This window comes from Marmota flaviventris, chromosome 13, assembly GCF_047511675.1.
Source record: "Marmota flaviventris isolate mMarFla1 chromosome 13, mMarFla1.hap1, whole genome shotgun sequence".
In the NCBI taxonomy this organism is placed as follows: Eukaryota; Metazoa; Chordata; class Mammalia; order Rodentia; family Sciuridae; genus Marmota; species Marmota flaviventris.
In genome coordinates, this window is record NC_092510.1 from 18,552,692 (window position 1) to 18,569,767 (window position 17,076).

Genomic DNA, 17,076 nt, shown 5'->3' on the forward strand with positions numbered 1-17,076 from the left:
AGGAGCATATCAGAGACAGAACTCAAGTCCAAGTTTCTCTGGTCCAAATAGACTGTTTCAACTTGAAGTATACTATCAGTTTTATAAGTTGTTGATCCAATGCCTGCCATTTCCTTTTATTGATTATTATTTATGTTACCATAGCACATAACCTTAAATACCTTGTGTTTAAATTTTCTTATCATTCTCAGATATTTAAATAAGGTGTTATGCATATGTGGAAGCATGAATTTGCCCATTGTTCCTAGAAAGGATTCTTTTACATACCGGAAGCAATATGTTGGAAGTCCAGGTGATGATACTCAATAAAATCATAGCAACTCAGGATCTTTCCATAACCAGATGAGCCAAAAATTCATCGATGCTCAGGAGAGGAGATGTTAGCAACTTCTGCAGTCTCACACTAAAATACAGTACATAATGATAGTGGATGGAGTTGATGGGAACAGTGAGTGAAAAGCAAGGAAATTTCCAATAGCCTTTCCTTAAAGGCTGTTTCTGTTTTGTTTCTCTTAAGGCTATCACCTCTATTCCTAATGATTATCTCCCTGGTCCCAGGATATTGTTACCACTTACTTAGTTATTATCTCCACTGGAAATCTATTATCTTTTCAAAAGATAAGAAGTAATTTATTTACCATCCTAATTTTATTTACAATATTAATCCTGCACAGCCCAGGTAATGAAAAGCAATCATAATCTGTATAAATGCAGCGAGTCTACTATCAGGTACATCATTAGAGCTCAAGGAAATAAATAACAACAAAAGACAAAAGAAAAACACATCACACAGTGTTCCCTATTCCTTTTTTTACTAGAAGTTCTACCACCTACTGGTTCACATCCCAACAGCCAACATCCTCACCTGAAAGCAAGAAGGAATTGTATTTTCACTCCAACATATAATTGGCAGATCCATATTTGTTTTTGCTTGTTTTTTTTTTCTTTCAGCAAAATCAATGTGCCTTCTTTCTGACTTTCCCTGCCAAACATATCAGATTGTGTGAGGTTTATGGATACACAATAACTCATGGGCAACCTGAAAACTAGAGAGACTGCAAGGAGATACTGGGGAGAAAAAAAAAAAAACAGCGTATTGAGAAAGCATGAGTGAATAATAGAAGACAGATTTGAGATAATTATTGGAGAGATGACAGAGAACATCATCGTGATTTGTTTTGCCAGGTTATCATTTAAAAGATAATGAAGAACTATTAAATCATCCTCTCTTTTTTTCTTGAGGATATTAAAAAATAAATGCAATGAATGCACAGATACTAATTATAAATAACAATTATGATAACTTTGGGTAGCTAGCTGCTTTATATGACACTCCCAAAATATTCATTAGGTGAATACATAAACTCTACCCAGTGGCTTTACAGATCCCTGGCATTAGGTCTGAAGCTATTGTGCAGGGATAGGATGGTGGCTTAACTCGGTTGGGGGTCATCTTATTGCCAATTTAACTGGTGTTAAATTAGTGGGTATTTAACTGTCACTAAAACAATTTAGGGCTCAATTCACTAAAGTATCATTTTTTACTAATATTTTAGTGAAAGTGAAGAATCCGTTCTCCCAATGCTGTTGCGTTATGCTGGGGGCACTAATGGTTTCTAGTCTACAGTGGTGAAATTTACATTAGCAAAAGTGGGCTGGTTGCCTACCAAGGGGAAAACAAAAATAATCTCAAGAACTTCATATCTTGCTGTAGTTTAAAGCAGTAAAACCATTTTAACATCACTTTTCACTGAATTAGTTTTTTTTTTTGTTTGTTTCCTAAATCATGAGCCAAATTAGAATAACCCATTCAATATTTCATGGAAGACTTGCAAGAGTCTTTTATGTAAAATTATTGTGTTGAACTTCCAACTTTTTGTTTTAGAAAAGAAAACACACACACACACACTTCTCCACCAACTCAAGAAACATGATCAACTCCAAATTCAGAAAGATTTACAAATGCCACAACACAGTTATCTACCAGCAAACATATCATTTCTTTGTTTCACAGGACACCAAGGATGCATTATTCATGAGACCCCATTTCACATGCTTATTGTGTCTGGTGGCAAAGTCCCTGCCTGTTCAGCCTGGGGAAAGCTCAGGCGCTTTGCTGCCGACACAGAGCTCTGTGCCATCCAGGGACCAGCCGTGTGCTCTCGAGTTACTGGAGCAGCGCAGGCAGTTCCAGTGGCCTCAGCTGTGGAGACAGCTGTTTGCCCACCATCTGTGAGGGCAGAAATGTGTGGTAGGCTTCTCCCTAACAGCATGCCCCCCCAACACACCACACATGCATGCACACACACACGTAAACAACTCTCATGCTGTGCATCACACACATACCACCAAAAGGGTGAAGGAGCCCCATGATTTGGGGAGCAGAGTAGCAATGCACCACAGTCTAGAACAACTCTACATCTTGTATGCAAAACGATGGAATGGAGTCTGTGGTCTCCAAATCTAAACATTCTTCTCATTTATGTATCAAAAGGTTTATGCATGAGTGAAATTCAAAATGATTTATTGTTTAGTTATTGCCTTATTTACTTACTTAATGGATTGATCGATGTGCCAGGATCCCACAGACAACAGAGGCTATTTCTAAAAAATGTTTCAAATGAAATGGATTGTAAACAGGAGTTTACTAGCATAGAAAGTCAGCCCCTCCTCACTGATACGCATTCATAATGAGTTCCTTTTGACTCTCCCTTGCTACCTGTCTCTGGCTATTCTTTGGCACAAAATACCGTGCCTTGTACACTGTGGGAAGCGGCCGAGATGATAGTATAAAATATTAAGTGTGAAAGGGTAAAATACAGGAAGAAAATCTGAATCATACTCTAGAGCTTTAGCCAACATAAGCATCTATAGTAGGCAACTCTTGCATGGTGCCTGGGCTGGAAGCAATGGAGCCACTCGGCAACAATGGGAGTTATTAGAATTCCATCTGGCATCATCTCATCTCCCACAGCAGAGGGAGGTGCAGACAGAAAAGTCCCAACAATTTGAATTCCTGTTGTGGCCCTAGCATCCTCTGTTTCTCTTGTGGACACCGAAGTTACTTTCATTTTGTAAGGACATGCTACACCTGAACTAGAAAATGTAATAAAATGTAATTCTCTAAAAACATTGAAAAGACGGTTACAAGAGAAGTTCCATAAACCTCTTACTAGCTTGTCTTGAATTTTATTTATTACTTTAATAGGAGTTTTAATTTTTTTAATCAATCTTGGTGAACGGGGGGGGGGGGGCGGATTTGTTTATAGAAATTGCATGTTGAATTTGTGCAGAACTCGCACTCCCCCAATGTTCCGTGCAAACGACATATATGTAGGATCCCCGTAACCTCCTTTCCAAACAAACTCTAATTTGACATAATGCAGCATAGAATGGCACCAGTCATCGGCTTGCATCAGAAATGCATTTTATTTGGATTCAATTCACACTCTTAACGAACTGGTTCCCGTAAATGCAGCAGATGGGAGTGAGGCAAATGGAAGTGTGTGTGGGGCCTCACACCCAGCATCCACTGCTGCTCCACTGTACTAAAGCCTTTCCTGAGTTAGTTGGTTAGTTAGTTAGCTAATTAGTTAGCACATTCCAGCTGAAACTTTTCATTATAATTAGCATATTTATCTTACCAATCCACCAAATTGAGGCTTCAAGAGCTACAGTCCAGCCAAAGCGAGTAAATTCTTTTCCTTCTCTTTCTCTCTCCTACTGATTAATGTGGTGAATGCTGCCAGAAGATGGTCCAACGGCTTATAAACCTGGCAAAGCTGTAGCCAGACCTTCTTTTCTAAAGGTCAATTAAAAATGCTAGTTGCACTATAAACAGAATTCGCCGTAGAAGAATGCCACACAGTGCCCAAAGTGGTCTCTTAATACAAAATATCAATTTGATTTTCCTCAGGAGATTCACTCTCCTTTTGCAATGCAAATATTTTCAAGTGTACTAAACATGTTTTAGCACCTCAACATAGGCACTAAAACTATTTGCATGTAAAATTACCCAGAGTAGGCAGACAGGTGCAAGCTTATGCTAGCACCACATGTGCTAAAGAATTTGAGCCAGGAAACAACTAGTATCTGGACGTTATTTACAATTTAAATTTAATTTTACATTATTATTCAAATGAGAGCTTATATAGAAAGTCTCTATTAAAATTAATGCTTCACATGGAACAAAATTCACCTAAAATTATATTTGTAATAGTGATTTTTTTTTGGGGGGGGGGGGTTCCCAGCAACCTAAACCATTCAAGAAGTACATATAGCAACTTTTGTTCCTTGTTTTCTAACTCTACCTACATGAGTGGTTCGTTTTTTCCTTTGAAATCTCCTCCCAACAAAAGCACCCAAATTAATCTTGATTGGAAAGCCCAGAAGTCAACCCAAAACATAGACACATTAAAGAGCATAAGGGATTTGAGAAAATACGCACTCCCTGAAAATACCACAGAACATTGTCCACGTTCAGATAAACATTCCAAGAAGCTCCACGTGTTCTGTGAACATGGGAAGTAACTTGGATTTAGCATTTAGTTTGCAAACTGCAGTGCACCATACTGTCCCCAGAAAGTGGCACTTCTTTAGATACACAGGGACACATTAACCCTCTATTATGCTTCTAGTGTAACCAAATGAAGAGATCGTAAATCTATTGTTAGCAGTTGCATGGTGTGCTTCAGGATCATTTGTTAATCCAGATCAAGCAGAAAACTGTTTTATTCATTCTCCTCTTGAGTAATTTTCTATTTTAAGTTTAGTAAGATGTCAGGTCTTTAATGTACTTGGTTTAAAAGTTTAATAGTTTAGTTTATGTTCACTTGATGGGAAAATGCAGATGAATTAGAATGATTATTTCTAACTCTCTCCAACCTTCCTCTTACCTAGAAAGTATGAAAAGTGGATTCTTAGAGGCAGTTCAGAGAAGTGGTACTATGAGTAATCCCTTCCCCAGCTCTTGCTCAGTCATCTGCAGGTTGCTACAATTACATTTGGTGTGCACAGAACATATGAGTGTCTGTTAGATAAAGAAAATACTTGAATCAGGTCCTTGGAACTTGTTACTCAGTAATCTATTTTAACTACAAGCTAAGTGCAAAAAACAAAAGTATCTTTTAAATATTAGACTGTGAAACAAATCCGTCAAAACCCATGGATATAGATATTAATTTGGGGTAGAAAGACCATTTATTAAAAAAATCAATTTAATCACAAGAAAGCATTAATTATACCCAGAACCTTAACTACAGAGAATTCTTCCACCAGGATTAAAAATGCTTAAATGTATCATAAACCTAGCCTATATAATTTTTCTTTTTAAAACTTGACTTATTTCTCTAGGTCACATATTTTTTTTCTTTCTTTTCTTTTCTTTTTTTTTTCCTTAAGAACTGAAGGAAGAATCTGCTTGCTTTCTTGATTTGCAATCAGTCTTAGAAATGTTGAATCATTGCCTAGGTGCATGAACTCAATTCTGAGCAGCTCTAATTTATAGCAGCCAACATTTATATAATATAACTCTCTAAAAGGGTCCTACAGAAAAACCAGAAATCTGTAGTTGTGTAGAAGGCTTAATGGGTATGGAAAATCTCCATGGTTACACATCTATTCTTGCATATTAATATCATTACATTTAAACGGTGGTTTGATTTCAAACATTGAATTAATTAAGAAGGGAACTTCCAGGTTGTTATAATGCTAAATCAAATGCCAACACCTCCCTCTACTGGATACTAGGAGAAAACATTTGGTCTGTCAACAAGAAAGAAATTCACTGTTATTTACTTCAGCAGCATCTTCACCAAATTAAATAGCTTGAAACACAGCAAACTTCTTGGTAAACCTGAAGAATGGTCACTCATAGTTATCAAAAAAAATACTAAGAATTATAAAAATAGAAATTAACAGTCATGTGAATTTTATACTACCAGTAAATAATTACTGCCCCCACTAAAAAACATCTAGTTACTTCTTAGCACTCTCCATTACATAGAGATTAAGATTAGAATTTTATTAGGGTCAGGTTTATAGTTACATTTTCTCAAGTTTGACCACAAATGTCCAATTTGCTTTCTGGAAATTGAGAAATCTTAATGGAAGTATCAAATATTTACATGACAATTTCTTGGAGTTCTACAAAAGATCCAAGCCCTATCTTCATTGTTAGTTCAATAAGAAATAATATGTGGAGCTGGGTTGTGCTCAGTGGTTGAGCACTCGCCTAACACATTCAAGGCACTAGGTTTGATCCTCAGCACCACATATAAATAAATTTTAAAAATAAAGGTATATAAAAAAAGAAATAATACATCACTTTATGTTGTATATGGTTTGAAGTAAAGAAACACTGGATTGTTTCATTTAAATTCAAAGTTTAATATATTACATTTTACTTAAGGAAATAAAATTTAAAAATATAAGATATATTTTCTTTCCAAAGTCCTTTCCCCAGCTCCCTAGAGACCACTGTTCTCCACCACCTGAAGCAATCGATTTGGTTTCACTCATTTGGAGCACTTCTCCTTCAATTCACCCACTCACTTGGCCTCATTTTCTTGTAGCCATACTCCCTGAACATAAATGGAAAATGTAACAACACACTCAGAAGTTTTCAAATCCCACTCATTTCAACAAGTGAGACTTGACACAGCTGATAACGATAGGCTCATGTGAGAGATTGTAGAGTTTCGACGTAAATGCACTGCGAAGGAAACCTTTCTGCTGTAGAAAGAAAGACTTTGCAGAGGCAAGACCTTGTTCTCCAGAGGATTCATGTTAGAAAAGCAGTCTACTGCCATAGCCCTTTAAGTCTGTCTTGACATACAAATTTTGAAAACAAACTTTTAATTTTTAAGTTTATCTTTTTTTTAAAGTTTATCAAGTTTGAGAAATTCTTTCACTCTTTCTTCCTTTCAGCAAACCACCCTGCCACTCATGTATGTGTATATGTTCTCTCTCTCTCTCTCTCTCTCTCTCTCTCTCTCTCTCACACACACACACACTATAGAGTCTCAAAATATATGAATCTTTGGGATTGAGCCCTTTCTGTTTAAAGAAGTATCCTGCATATTAAACTAGACATCTTAATTTAGGAAATCACACCAATTTCCTAAAGCATCTATAATTGGTGTCAAAGCTGCAGAGAATCTTTTTATGACAAGTACTTTCTTATTTAACAATATAATTGTTGTTGAGTCATAGCCCATAATGGCATGTAAACTTTTTAGGGATTTTCTTATCTCACTGATTTTCTCCAAACACCATTTCTTGTTTTAGAGTTGAATTTTTGAAACATGGACTTTAAAAATCTGCCTTTGGAGTCTAACTTGTTTCTTGGATTCAAACCTCATCTCTGCATGACCAAAGACAAGTCATTTAAACTTGGTGGTTCTCAATTTCCTTATTTATAAAAAGGGAATAACATCACTCTACGCTTTTGGGTGGCTCGTAGTCTCATAGTCCATCTCATTAGGTTGTTCTTGGAGGTCACCAGAAGATCATATGCGTATTATGCTTTAGCAGAATGTCCAGTACATAAGAAACAACTAATGTTGTGATTCCTACTCAATAAACAAGGGAAAAAATCTTATATGAATGAAACACTGTAACTACTTATGTTATTTTGGGGTCAGATGCCATCAGAGTCATCCAAGGGAGTGCTCAATACTGATATCTGTTTAGAAAATTGAAAAGGAGATATTATTTCATGGGTAAAGGAGACCAATCACAGCAGGGCATCTTCCTCCACTGGTGCGCAGTTTGTAGTGGAGCAGAGACTTAGAACCTGGAACCACAGAATAAAAGCACTCTTCATGCGTCGTTTAGAGAGAACATCTACTGGAATGTACATCAATGTAGGATTATAAATCACTGAATGTCCAAGTCCTGAAGCAGATAAGTCTTATTCTAGCCTTAGCCCTGGCACCTACAAGCTCTGTGATTCTGGGCCATTTCCTTAGTTCACTGAGCTTGATTTCCGTATTCCACAAAATGAAGGTGTTGTCTAAGTCATAGAGCTGGGTGAAAATATGTGATCATGAATTCTGATTAAAGATCTGTATGACAGGGCTCCTTCCTTCGTGTACAGCCTCTTCTGCTCAGCCCTCATCCCGGCTTCTTCTGCAGTAACCAAATTGACCTTCCTGGAAACTTGACTCTCGTTGTTGCCTCCTTCACTCATAAGGTTATCAACTTAACGATCTACTCAGTCTGCACTTCCTCATGACAACCATCTTGATTTTGCTATACAGGCCAAACCCCTTCCATGTTCAACCCCCATATAGTAATCTTTCATTATGGCAACTATGACAGGTTTGGTTTTATTTGAATGACTGTTTCCCTATCAGACTATGAACCACCCAAAAGCAGAAAGTGATTTTTTTTTTTTTGTATCAGGGATTGAACTCAAGGATGCTTAACCACTGAGCCACATCCCCAGCCCCTTTTTTATATTTTATTTAGAGACAGGGTCTCACTGAGTTGCTTAGGGCCTTTCTAAGTTGCTGGGAATGGCTTTGAACTTGAACCTCCTGCCTCAGCCTCCCTGGGATTACAGATGTGCACCACTGCACCTGGTGACCTCTTTTTTTTTTGTATCACTATTATATCCCCAATGGCTGGGGAAGAGTAGGTATCCAATATGATCTGTTGAATGAATATATAAATGAAAATCTAGCACATAAGTGCTATTTTTCAAATAGCTTATGTAGTTACTACTATAAGATCTTAATTTCAGAGGAAACTTAGAGGTCCTCTAGAAATTGCAGCAAACTACTTTACCTTCAAACATGTCTTCAGAAAGCTTGTGACTTTTAAGATTAGTTAGCAAAGAATCAAGACCTCAAACTCAGTAGATGCCTATTAAAATCTTTTCCTATTATCCAATGGCTTCTATATTTCTTTTGGTTTTCCTCAATTGCACTCCATTCTATAATTAAAACAGTCTCTCAGCTGCAAAAAGCTATGAATGTGATGACAGTAACTCTGAGCCATGCCTGCCAGTGGGGACATTTATGCAGTGACAGGACTGGAAATTATTTACTTTGGGAAGAGAATCCTGTTGGGATTTTTGCACAAGCCTTTATGCACTGTGAGAAGCTGTGCGTATTTGTGGGGGTGGGAGGTCCTGGAACTGCATTCTCAGATGGTCCTTGATCCTCTGTTTGCATATTTACTCCACCACTCACCCCCTTTAAAATTCTGTCACTGGATAGAAGTGGCGATAATGCCTAGGATATATTTTAATACCATAATAAAAGTCACTGGAAGTGTGGCAACATAAGAAAGAAAGTGTGGTGGCAAAACTAGAACATTAAAAATTTTTTTCCACTCATTAAAAAAAAAAGAATCCTTAGAGACTTGAAGGGCAGGAAATGCTCCCACTTTATTGCCTTTTTAGTCAAATGCCTTTATGGGCATATCCCTTTAACCTATATTATTAATATTGATCCCTCAGGGCCTAACGCCATTTCCAGCTCCTCCTCCTTCTGACTACCCCGGGACACTCTGACCCTTTTTCAAAATTCCCATTATACCTCTTTTGCAAATGGTTTCAGAGTTTTGTTTTGTTTTCTCCCTCAATTACTTACCTGGGACAGTAAGGACATTAGGGATAGGGAATACCCTTTTGCAGAAGGCTAGTTAAAATAGCTGGGACTAGAGGAACACATATGGGTTTGGGAACAGCAAGACACAGTTAGACTTTCATTTCTTGACTTTTACTTACAATGAGAACTCAGCCAAGTAGCTAGACCTCTTATAAAAACAAGGGTGTAGGGGTGGGAATAGCTTATCTTACCCCATTATTGTTAGAATTGAAATCGATTAAAATGTGAACTATCAAAAGTTTACTTATGGGCTGGGGCTATAGCTCAGTTGTAGAGTGCCTGCCTTGCACGTGTGAGGCACTGAGTTTGACCCTCAGCACCACATAAAAATAAATAAAGATGCTATGTCCATCTACAACTAAATAAATTAATTAATTAATTAACTAATTAATTAATTAAAGTCTACTCATGGCCCATCCTCTTAACAAAGCATTGGTTAAAAGTCAAGTTAAATTAATTCCAATACTTTTTATAATGCTTTTGTGGGTTTTTGTTTTGTTGTTATTTGGGGTTTTTTTTTTGTACCAGAGATTGAACTCAGGGGTGTTTACCCACTAAGCCACATCCCCAGCCACCCTATCCCCCTTTTATCTTATTTTTTATTTTGAGACTGGACCTCCCTAAATTGCTGAGGCTGGCTTTGAACCTACAATCTTCCTGACTCAACCTCCTATGTTACAGGGATTATAAGTGTGTACCACCATGCCCAAATTGTGTTTTTATTTCCTTGTCCTACTTAAAAGCAAGCACATTTCTTTAGAAAAATGAATAATTCCAAAAAGTATAAAAGAAGGTAATAATTAACAGCTGCCACATTTGAGGAATTACTACATGCAATGACCTTGAGGCGTGGGCACTTCAATGGCATGATGTTTGTTGTATATTTTCATTGTCCCCTTTAATTTTGACAGTAACCCAGATGGTAGATAGTAACATTGTTCCAATTTTATGTATGAACCAACAAAAACAAAGGACACCTAAGGGTACATGACTAGAGGTGAAACTGGCAAAGAAAGTCAACTCCAAAACTTAGCTACCATGATAGAGGAGCTCCCAAATTGCCCATCAATCAAACATGTCTCATCATAGAAAAAATATCTACATTATTAAGATAGTTTGGATTCCAGTATTTCCTTCCAATTATATAATCATACACACACACACACACACACACACACACACACAACTTTACAGAGCTATGTACTATTTTTAAAATTAAAATTGGGGTCATATTATATGTCTTTTTTCCCACCAGCATTGTATTTTTGAGCATTTTAATGGCATAAAAAATACTTTGAATATGTGCTTTTTGAAGTGGCCATATATTGTATTTTTCCCCCTCATCAAACTATTCTTCTCCTGAACTCCCAAATGATTCCCAAACTTAGTGTTTAATTTCTCTTCTCAGGTTAAATTTATCACAAATTAAAATTATGCATGCTATGGAAATGGAAGGAGACCCTCAGGGTTATACAAAATTTCATACAAGAGGAAGTGAGGGGAAAGGGGAAAATAATACAAGGGGGAGAAATGAATGACAGTAGAGGGGGTAGAGAGAGAAGAGGGGAGGGGAGGGGAGGGGGGATAGTAGAGGATAGGAAAGGCAGCAGAATACAACAGACACTAGTATGGCAATATGTAAATCAATGGATGTGTAACTGATGTGATTCTGCAATTTGTATACGGGGTAAAAATGGGAGTTCATAACCCACTTGAATCAAAGTGTGAAATATGATATATCAAGAACTATGTAATGTTTTGAACAACCAACAATAAAAAATTAAAAAAAAGAAAAAAATTATGCATGCTATAATATTCAATATGCAAACTGTTTATTATAGTAAGGAGATAATAATATAATACCCTAGATGTGCCATTTGTGATTCAGACCTTGTAAGAAAGATTTTTATAATCATCTTCCTGGACATACCACTTCATTTTTTAATAGTTCGGAAAAATATAAAATGCGGTTAATTTAATTCAGTCAACAACATCAAAATTCACTTCCAAAGCACCTATTGTGAGACTCAGTTTCCTTACTGTTAATTAGAGTAACAATATGTTCTCTATTGTCCTGCAGGGTGGCAATGAGAATTAAATGCTAGAATAGTCTGCACACACTAAATTTTTAAATTATTATTATCCCGTATTATTAACTAGACTGGCCAAAACAACCATACACTTACCCAGAATTAAAGATCACAGAAAATTATTGGGTTCATCCTTTTAAATGTGTAGAGATGGCTACAAAATTCAGAGGCTCTCTCTGTTCTGGAAGAAAAATAATAGTCCATTTTGCCCTCAAGGAAGGAAAGAATATATAGAATGGGAATCCATTTATTTTTAATTAGACATTTCTAAAGATGCCTGATTTTTTTCTGGCTTTGAATTCTATTTGAAACTCAAAAATTGCTTCTGTACTTTTAATCATCCTTACTTTTCCTTTTCTTGGCTCTATAACACAAGGCCTCATGCTCCTTAGAAATATAGAGCGTGCAAAAAATAGCCATGATTGGCTTCCTTATAGGAAGGCTTGGTGCCTTCTCTGACTGTGGTCTTTATAGCTTCTCTGATACCTCAGAGCAGAGTGGCTGGCCCAGCAAGAAGAAGACGTCAGCAGTTCCCTAGCTCAGGTGGCCTGGGACCTCTCTTCCCACCCTTTTGTTCCCTCTGCATTCTCTTGACACCTTGGCACTGGCCTCCTGCATCAATAGTCATCTTGCAAGAAATCCTACAAATGGTGAACTTTTCATTTGTGTAGGTTTCTACTCACCTTCTCATAAAAACCTCTGGTCAGAGAATCATACCACAACTTGTATCTTAGCTATAGTTTCTATTCTCAAGTTTTGAGGTTTTTTAAAATTTCCTTTTTTCTGAAAATTATGTGTGTCCCGTTATGGATTCTTTGGAATCAATATCCCTTAAGCAGTTGAAAATTTCCTATCAGAATGCAAATCCCTGGCCAATATGTTGTGGTTTGAGTGTGATTATTTGTTTGTTTGTTTGTTTGTTTTAATTGAACTTTCCCCTGTGTCTTATTTCAATCAAGTTTGCTTCACTGTGGACAAGTTTCTACCAGGCACATAGTTCCAAATAATGGAGTGATAAAAAAGATCTTACTTTCTTTCTTCCATATTTTGTTCTTAAATAATTCACATTTCTTTTTTAGCAGCCATAACTCTGACAGCGTCTGCCCCCCTCTATAGTAATGAGACTGTAGTACTATTTTTTAACATGAGCCTGGAATCCCAGAGGTAATATTTTTATACTTTGTGCTACATGTGTGGTAGTATGATTCCTACATCAAGAAGTAAATAATAATTATGGTTCACTTTAGTAATATAAATATTTATATAAAATTAAAAGTAAAACAAAAATAATAAGAAGAAAATCTTGTTAGGGTTGACTTTCCATTTGGTTCCCAATGAACATGCCGACTACAGGTCATAACCCACCTCTTTAAGAGGATTTCAAATCCTGTGGTTACTTGCCCTCAATCTTCAAGACATCACTATTTAGTCTCCTATTATGTTTAAATGAGGAGCTGGTCAAATAAAAACTGTCAGGCAATTTTATTTGAAAAGCAGATTTAAATATAATATACTACCTACCTCTTCTCCCTGACTATAAAAAGAGGCTGTAATGGCTGTCATGCTTCTGCAATTGCAGCAAGACATTCTTGTGTTTTATGGATGAGGAAGGAGGAAAGTGGTGGGATGAAAAAAGTAAGGGCTTTGCCAGCTCTAATCCTTTCTAATGAAATGACTCTGAGTAAGATCTCTGAGAACCTCAGTTTCCATGGCTTTTAAATGTAGATAGTAACAGGACCAGACTCTAGAGTGTTTGCAGGAAAGGAGAGTGCCAGTGCATTGTCCTCCTGGCCAGAGGCAGATTCAGCAGCAGGCCTGGCTGCTTGTGTTAAAGTCTCCTGTGCTGGGCAACAGAGTAAGGGAATCAGAAAAAGAAGAGTTGAGCAAAAATAAATGTAAATATAAACCAGTCCTTGCTGTTTGTTCACCTTTGGTAAAGTTAAGTAAAATCAAATGTCAAAGGTCCGTGGGGGCTGTTTGGCCATTCCTTGCTGAGCTGCATATGTGAGCAGAGGACCTAAAAGGCACTCATAAAGAATTCATCAGAATTTTTTGAGCAGTTGCTTCAAAAGATTTGATCATCCGTTTTAACCCATATGATGTTTTTCCTCCAGTTAGTTTAAGAGAGTATCTGGCAAATTATATGCTCTTGATAAATAGTTTCTGAATAAATACATATTTTAAATATCTCAAGCAATCAGTCTTTTCAAAAAAATACACCACAGTTTATTTAAAAAAACAGTAATTAAGTTTTTGTTATGTGCAAACACTGGAATACACTACTCAGTCAAACACTGTTCATGAACTAATGTATTTGGAGAGGAAAATACAGATGCTACCAGCAGTGTGTGGGACCAGACTCTAATCTGCTCATAGAATCAATTGCTAAAACCTCAGAAACTCTGTACATTAGTTGTTAAAAACAGCCATTATGAAACAAAAAATATCAAATTAAATCTATACTGGTAAAACTCAAACATTGTGATGACTAACAATTACAATTACTATACTTGTTATCTATGCTTTTGAGGTCATTTGCATCTATTACATTTATATGGTTAAAACACTATATAATAGTGTATACTGTGTATCTGTTCCCAAGTCTATATTCAGCCATGTCCCATTGGTGGTTCAAAATCTATTATGTGGGAATATTTGCACCAATGAAATCTGCAAATCCTACAAATCCTACAAGTTTTGTTCCCCACCACCCTCGGAGAGCTGGTGGTTAAACCAATATACCACTAGCACGATTTCAATAGAGTGAAATATAGTTTGAGGAGTGTTACCTGGCCTGTTTATATACATTTCTATAGATCAAAAATACTTAAAAAATATTTCCCAAAATTTCCTTGAATTTGTCATGCACTGGGCCAGAGGACTTTGTACAACTTATCCATGCAAATATGAGTGATGTGTAAATGTACTCTGTAGTGGCTTCTGCCACTTCTCAGATCCAGTGTCCTCTAATATCCCTCATTTGACCACTGTTTCCTCATGTCTCATTTGTGTGCTATAATGTTAAGCCTATTGCTGTGCTTACACTGAACACGTAAACAACACAGTACTTACATAGCATTCAAATTGTATTATGTAATCTAGAAATGATTTAAAGTGTATAAGAGGATGTGTGTATGTTACATGCAAATATACACCATTCTATATAAGGGACATAAGCATCCTCATATTTTGGTATCCAACAAGGAGCCTTGGAACAAATCCCCTCTGAATAGGGAGGAACAACTATAAGTTCAAAAAAACATTTTAATAGGATTTCATATACATTTTAATCATTTCAAATGAAGAAACAGAACTCCTTGTGGGTACAACTCTAAGATGATGCCACAGAAGTGGAACCAAAGTTCTGGATTCAAATGGACGACAGTATCACCCATGGCACACTCCTTGGGAGCAAAACCCTGTCTTGAGAAGAAACCTGCATGGTACCCTGGCTCCGCACAAAGTCTGAAACAGATTGGGTACTGGCATCTTCAGGAGCCAGGAGCAGTAAAGAGGGCCTCCTTCTGCTCCCTGAACTTTTGACTTATTCCTCACTGTCTTCCATCAGACAAATACATCCAATTGCCTGGTGAATGGTATGAACAACAACTCTAAATAACACTGTGGATATATTTGATCCTGTCGATGTTTAATAGAAGGAAAAAATTCTTGATAATTTAAGGAGAGTGAGATTTGAATGGAATCCTGAAGATTAGAAAAGACCCATCTGGATGAAAGAAAGGGGAAAACATTAGCAAATGCATGAAGAGAAGGGAATGTAGTGACCATTCTGGAAGAAAGAAAAGAATCCAGTTTGATTGGAGAGGAGGGTTTATAGTTGGGGTATAAACCAAGTGGGCAAACAGACTGGAAGGACAGATGAAAGCCTGACTATCCATGATCCAAAGTGATAATCTTGAATTTTGGTGCTAAACTGGAGCAGATTTAGGGTACAAGAGAAAAGCTGAAGAAGAAAAGGAATGCTGTTGCTTTCAAAAGTTTATTTTTAACAAATATGTTTGTGTTATATACTTACTTGAAATATATGGCAATTTAACTTACTTTCCCCCATGCCCTGGGCCAAAAGTGTATGTTGTTTTAAACTTAATAGACTCTCAAATGCTGCTACATCAGGATCAAGAACATGAGAAACTTATCTTTGGTTTACTTCAGAGAAATATAAATAATACACATAAATTGTACCATAAAATCTTAAAATATGATGCCAAAAATCCAATATCAATACTAAATAGATTACAGAAATTTAGCATTTGTAATATTGTCTTTGGGGAAATAACATATGTGTACATTTGAAACAATTGCAAAAGCCTCCCAGATTCCATTAATATTGCATAGATTTATAGAAACCAGTACTCTAGAAATTGAATCTGAATGATACCAGCAGCTCAGTTTATCAGCTGACATAAATAAGGAAATTCAACATAATGGTGGCTGACTTTTCTGACTTTTATATTAAATGAAATATACAGTTTCATCCTTAACATCCCAGAATTGGAAATTATACTACAGCCCAGTATTCTCTCTACACTGGTACATGAGATAGCATGTCATTTGTCTCCCTGACTTTAAGTTGACATACACTCAACTACAATATACATGTTATATAAACTCAAGACAATCATTTTTTTTAAAGGAAGATGGCCCTCTTGGAATATTCAAAAACACTTAGTTACATGTTTAAGAGTCCTTATCATGAGAGTTATGCTTAAGAGAAAAAAGCAGCTCTGACAATAGGGGAAAAAACAAATAAGTTAAACATTTTGAAAAACAAGCTGCAATACAAATTAAAAAACAATAAAAAAGAAATATGTTTCTTGAAATTAATAAAAATGAGACCCATGGGATTTCAGGAGTTTAGTGCTAGTAAGTAAGTATAAGCTTCAAAATACTACATCTCATTTTCATTCTATTGTGGTAATTAAATTGTTAGGTTCTATTCTAATAATGGAGTAATAAGGTAATTATTCAAGGATAATTTTATGCAAATATCACAGATTTGAAATAAAAGACAAAACTCAACAGGACCAAAAGATTCTATTACCGATATACTTTTCATTGATTCAATCTTTTATTAATAAAACTACGTGGTGTTAGCATACAGAATCTTGATATACAAGCCATATTGTCATATCCTTGTTTTTTTGTAAGAAAAACTAAAATCTTGACCAATTTCCAGGAACATGCAAAGGTACCTTAATAGAAGAATTTAATGATGGAGGTAGTTTATGGATTTGATTTGTATTCTTTTCAAAGACATTGTAAAATAAGATGTAACATGATCAATATTCATATTCAGAATGAATTAAAGTTGGTTAGAGAGAACAAAACCAGGAAGGTCTGGTTATGTT

The 17,076-nt window shown here is 36.2% G+C and overlaps 1 long non-coding RNA gene across 1 annotated transcript; it reads right to left on the bottom strand.

Annotated features, from left to right (window-relative positions):
- Positions 1–363: 363 nt before the first annotated feature.
- Positions 364–3,701, bottom strand: LOC139701544 (uncharacterized). Its single transcript, XR_011704067.1, has 3 exons — positions 3,645–3,701; positions 866–982; positions 364–403 (listed from the first exon to the last, which is right to left on the bottom strand). It is a non-coding gene; the product is annotated as an uncharacterized lncRNA (long non-coding RNA).
- Positions 3,702–17,076: the final 13,375 nt, after the last annotated feature.